Consider the following 6,000-nt stretch of genomic DNA (forward strand, 5'->3'; position numbering starts at 1 on the left):
AGTATGTTTTATTCTCCTTAATCTATGAACCATCTCATATAGCAGGGTTCATCAGAGCATGGTCCATGGAACACCTGCATTAGAATGATCTGAGACACTGTGAGACATGCTACCTTCTGGACCCCAGCTCAGACCAGTGATTTTGACCTTCTTAGTAGGAGACACAGAAATCTGTTTCAGGAAGCCCGGTTTTAAAGATTTTTTTCCCCTCATCACATCCAACATTCCCAGGTCTGCATGAATGGTCAATTATGAAACAAGGTGGACTAGAAAGAGTAAGCTTGGAGGCTGGGCTGCAAGCCAAGCCAGACCACCCCAGATATTGGAACCCTGCCGCCTTCTCTGCCAACAGCTCTTTGCAGAAGGATTTCTCCCTACAATTCCTGTGTGTCACCCGGAGAAATGGCATTTGTCATCCTGGTCAGGGAGTGCTGCTGCACATGGCTGTGACATACAATCAGAGAATGCCTATGGGCTAGATGCTGGGTGAGCTCTCTCTAGGTGAAAACCATGAATAGGGCATTCAGCAAAGTTTTAGACAGGGATGGCTTCCTGGGGCAGTCAGTACATTAGATTATATGCACCGCACCAAAAAGAAACAATCGAGAAAGTGAGCCTGGGAAAAATTAGGTGACAATGAACTTGGAAGACATGAGCCTTCCTAAAATCACACTAAGTGTGTGGCTCCAATGGTTTCAAATGGCCCTGCCTGCTCTGGCCCCCAAAGCTAAAAGTACACCTATGTCTGCTTGTAAACCATTCGCTTGTGCCAAATGATCAAAGTCTTTCAGTCTTTTACACGTCATTCCTCAAACCCTCTGGTCACCTCACTGGCCATGAGATAAAGCCACTGAGCTTCCATATTGGAACCAGTAAATTTAATTTGTGGATGAAATTTCCCAAATCAATTTTGATTGCTGTCACTCTGGGAGATTTGAGGGACTCAGAACTGATGATGATGTGTGAAAAACACTTCTTTAAATTGCTAGGCAGAGAATTCACACTCAAGGTCTCCTTGCCCTTCAGATCCCACTGGATTTTCATGAATATCCTGCTAGTGGTTCAGGTGAAATTGAACTGGGGGTGGTGCATTTCCCTTTATCTTGATGACCTTCTCAAGTGCCTCTTTCTCTGAGCAATTGGTTTGAAAGCCGCAAAGTTCCACCACATGCTTTATAAAGGCAGTACCTTTTCAGGTGGTGGTTTGTTCCTTCCGAGGCCTTTTTGGTAAGACTTGATCTCACTGTGCACAAGAATCTCTGTAGACAAAGTGGCTTCCTGTATTTGCAAAGCATTTCCAACCAGCCGTGTTCTCATACTAGGTGACAAATGGCTTTCTGCCTCACTGATTTGGTGACTCAGAAGTCCTTGTCTGACCCTGCTCAAGTCTAGTAAGAGAAAACCAAACTCTCAGATGTTTGCTTTTTAGTTAAAGAGACATTTAAAAATATTCTTATGTAGGGATACCTGGGTGGCTCAGTTGGTTAAGTGTCCAACTTTGGCTCAGGTCATGATCTCATAGTTCATGAGTTCGAGCCCCATGTTGGGCTCTGTGCTGACAGCTCAGAGCCTGGAGCCTGCTTCAGATTCTGTGTTTCCCTCTGTCTTCACCTACCCTGCTCACACTCTGTCTCTCTCTCTGTCTCTGTCTCTCTCTCAAAAATAAACATTTAAAAAAAAATTCTTACCTGTTACCTGTTAGTGCTTTTGTTTCTGGTTACTCTAAGGGGAGAAAGGCTAGGTACCTGCTAGTCAGTGAGTGAATATAACCTTTTAATACCACACCACCAAAAGAAAGTGCCTGGCTTATCTTGTTTCTCCAATTAAAGCTCTGACAGAAGCTCTTATGGTTGTGAAACATAATAGGGAGATTGTCTGATGTGGTAAAAATGCTTTATTTTACAAAGAGCAGTATCCCAGATTTCTGAGTTAAGCACGTAAAACCATGCTGATGCGGGCTTCGCTCCGAAGGGAGGACAAATCTATCAATGGTGTACGGCCTTTCATGTGCTCATTGAGTCCTCCAAGGCCTCCCTCCCACAGTGTGGCTGCCCACTGAGGTCAGAACTACTCATAAATGCTATTGGAGACAGAGGTATTGCCAGGGCTCTGCCCTCTCCTCTGACAAGCCATGAAAGCCCCACCATGGCCCCACCATGGCAGAGAAAGAAATCAAGAAACAAACTCATATTTCACCTTGGGTAAAACTAAAAGGCATCCTGTGACCCTCACCATAATATATGAGGAAGAGCTGCCAAATGGAGTGCTATGGGAACATCTTGAGTAAGTTTCCATCTATACATCTCAGACATTCCTGGAACAGCAGAAATCTCTCACAAACCCTCATGGGCTCAAATCCCCATCCCTTATTCGAATCAATGGCACTAGGATATATCACTAGATGATAGGAGATTTTCTGGGCCCTGTTTGTGGCAGAGATGTGAGGCTGAGTGAGGAGCACAAAGAAATCATCTTTGAAGGAAGCAGTTTGTTGGAGAGGATGGGGAAGAGGGACTCCAATTCACACACAATCTTGTAACTAGTGATTTCTATGAAGGGCAGATAGTTTGCTCATATGTGCCACTCTGTGATCATGCCAACTATTTGTGTTGGTCTGAAACCCAGGCCAGCCTGCCATGAGAATCTTCTGTGAAAGGCTAGTCCAGGAAGAAGTAGCCTCACTGAAAGATATGAATAACTGAAAAAGAATCAGTACAGGATCTACACAAACATGTTACAATGAAACATGAGGAAGAGAAGGAGAAAAACAGATAGGAAACAGGCGCCAGAAAAATGTGGCCGTCAAGTAGATGAAAATTATGACCATATCACCATGAATTCAAAAAATGTCATAAGTTGATCTAGGAGCACAAAGCAGAGGCAAGAGCTCAGGGAAGAAACCACTATCCTCCTCCTCCTCCTCCTCCTCCCTCCTCCTGCCTCCTCCTTTCGCTAATTGATAAACAGGCTTTAAAATGTGCCCATCATGGTTCAAATTGCTTTTTATGTATTAACTCATCAGTCCTTAAGATAGTCCTGTAAGGTAAATGCTCTCATTTTACTCAGTTTAAAGACAAAGTGCCAGATGTCACATAACTTTATCAGATTTATGTTCCGGTAAGTGGTATCAAACCCTGACTTCAGAGCCCTCACTTTTAACCACTATACTATATGGCTCAGCAGCTGGGAGAGTCCAGGAAGAAGACAAAGAGAATGAAGCCCACACTGGAGTAAGCACAAAAAGGATTAAGCACTGATGGAAATGCAAGAAAGACACAGAGGAAAGGACTGAAAAGCCAGCAAAATGAATTGAAAATGGAGGAGATTGTGACAAGACTCACATGAAAATCATAGAGAGGAGCATCAGTCAAATGGCATCCATATATAATATCCCTAAAGAACAGAGCCAGGCAAGTAGATGAAAATGCTCAAAGATATTATTCAACAATATCACCAGAAATGAAAAAGACTTGAATTTCTAATATGGAGGGGCATACCACATCCCCAGAAAAGTTGATACACTGAGTATCACATCATAGTAAAGTAACTAAACTTCAAAGATAAGGAAAGAAGCCTGTGAGGATTCTAACTGAAATGGAAAAGCTGCCTATTCAGGGAAGAACAGCAGGCTGATATTAAGCTTCATGACAGAAAAGGCTGATAGTTTTTGAAATCATGGAAAGAAAATGTAAGGAATCCAAGAATTTTATACCCAGCAAACTTGTTGATCAAGTGTGAAAGCAAAAGACAAACATTCAAATAGGTAAGATAAGCAGTTCTGTGGACCACTCTTTGAAGAAACTACAAGAAGGCAAGTTTTTATAGCCAAGAGATCAGTGGAAAAACTTTGGCTAGAAGAATAGTGGTAAACATTGGATCCCGACAGTTGTAGGACTAAGAATCAAAGCGTGCGGAAATTATGGTTGAAATACAGAATGTAAGTGTCATACAACACTTTGCTATAGAAATCATATATTTCACCAAGATTCTGCAAGGAAAAAAGAAAGCAAATGCACGGATTTCCAAAAAATTTAGGGTTGGAGGGCAAATGCTACTTTTTCTAGGAGGTAAGCAACAATAGTATAAATAAATTTAGTTGTAGATGACTAGAAAGAAGTATTGAGTAATTTCCAAGATATGTTGTTAAGTAGAGAGAAAGCAAGTCAGAACAATATATATAGTATAGTACTGTGTGAAGGGCAGGGAAGATTGTGTGTGTGTGTGTGTGTGTGTGTGTGTGTGTGTTTCTATGCTATAGATGCATACATTATCTCTTGAAGAATATGTTCAAATGTGTTAACAGTGTTTACTTCCAGGGAGAGAATATGCTTGGTTAGGATATACAGATAGGAGGGAGACTTTTCATTCTCCCAAATTTCATACCATGTGCTTACATTAACTGATCAATAAGTTATTTTTAACCCGAGCTTTGTTAAATCTTCATGAGCTTCAAGTTCACATGACTTTGTTCTTGAGCTAGTTTTTGAGGTCTTTCCACCTTGACATGTTTTGCTTGTCTCTGAGCTCCCTTTGCTGGTCTCCGATTTCTCATGCTAAGTTACCTATCTAAAGAGATAACACACAATTTTCTTCTCATCCTGAAACCTCTAAGGCCCTAGTGAGAATCACTTTTTGATAAAAAGATAGCCTCTCTGATTGTCCTCCCCACCCCACCACCTCACCTCCCGCCTCTCACCAGGGGTGCTTGCCCTTGATATGACAACCTGTCCTCTGACCTCTGAGATCAGTGTGCACCACTGAAGGGGGAAAGCTTTAACCTTCAATTAAGAAGGTTGGAGGAAAACTGAGACCCACAAAGATGGTTAATAAAGTGACTGTTGTCTTTATTTTGCAGACAACCTGCAACCCTCTGAGGCAGGGATAGTCCGCACAGAGGACTCCAGATATAAACAGAGGCCTCTTTCTTTATTATTGATTCTAAAGGCTCAATAGAAGCCTCAGACTGAGACAGTGGAAGAGTTGGCTTGTGAATTGTGCCAAATCACTGCATTTCTCTGTGCCTTGCAGAATTCTGGACTTTCTGAATGGGCTGGAAAGGATGACAACTGCCAGTTGAGGTCAAATATTGCTGATCATTGTTGGAAATTTATTCCCTTCTCATATTTGTAAATACATGCATCAGGATGTACTTTTCTCTTGCCAGCTTGACCAGGTCTTCCTGATGGAGTTCTGCCTTCCTGCTGAAGGCTGCCTGGGATGGTGTTTTTCCCCACGGAAAGCCTCCAGCCAGGATAGAAACTGCTTTAGTCCTGAGGTCTGGAGCCAGAATTTCCTCTTGGTATGAGATTGCTAAATTAAGCCACCTACAACAGCTCTCCTTTGGCGTGTTCCACACTGGGGTCTTCTAGGCCCTTCCATGCATGCATCTGGCCTCTTCTCAGTCAAGTCTTGGCTGTCTGACCCTTGGGAAACAATGTAGGCAGGGCCTACAACTGTGCCAATCACTGTGGAAAGTGCTTCTCTTTTCCTACTCTCTGTTGAGGCTTACTGATGCCAGACACTACCCTAGGTATTTTCTGAGTAGATATTTCATAGTAGAATTTTGGGATTGGCAATTGAAGGTTAAAGAAGTTTCAGACATAGACCTACTTCCACCTGACTCCAAGTCTACAATTTGTGCAACTGGGTCACCATCTTATTCATTCTCCACAGTGATCCTCTCAGGTACTATTATCTAAATCTCTCCTACATCACTATGCATGGTACTCTTCCTGAATCTGAAGTGGGCTGATTGAATTGAAAATTAGGAGCTGAAGTGTCAACTGTATGCCTATACATTTTTTTCTCTCCTTTCCCTGTCTGTCAAAAGAAGCTAAGTGCTAAAGACACTGCAGAAGAAAGGATTAGCAGATCTTGTTGACTGAACATAGATGGACTGCTTCCTCCTTTGCCCTCTAAGATCTGGGGAACAAGGACTGTTCTTTTTTTTTTTTTTTTTTTTTTAATGTTTATTTCTGAGAGAGAGACAGCGTGAGCAGG

This window comes from Hyaena hyaena, unplaced genomic scaffold (assembly GCF_003009895.1).
Source record: "Hyaena hyaena isolate Hyena2069 unplaced genomic scaffold, ASM300989v1 scaffold_532, whole genome shotgun sequence".
Classification (NCBI taxonomy): domain Eukaryota; kingdom Metazoa; phylum Chordata; class Mammalia; order Carnivora; family Hyaenidae; genus Hyaena; species Hyaena hyaena.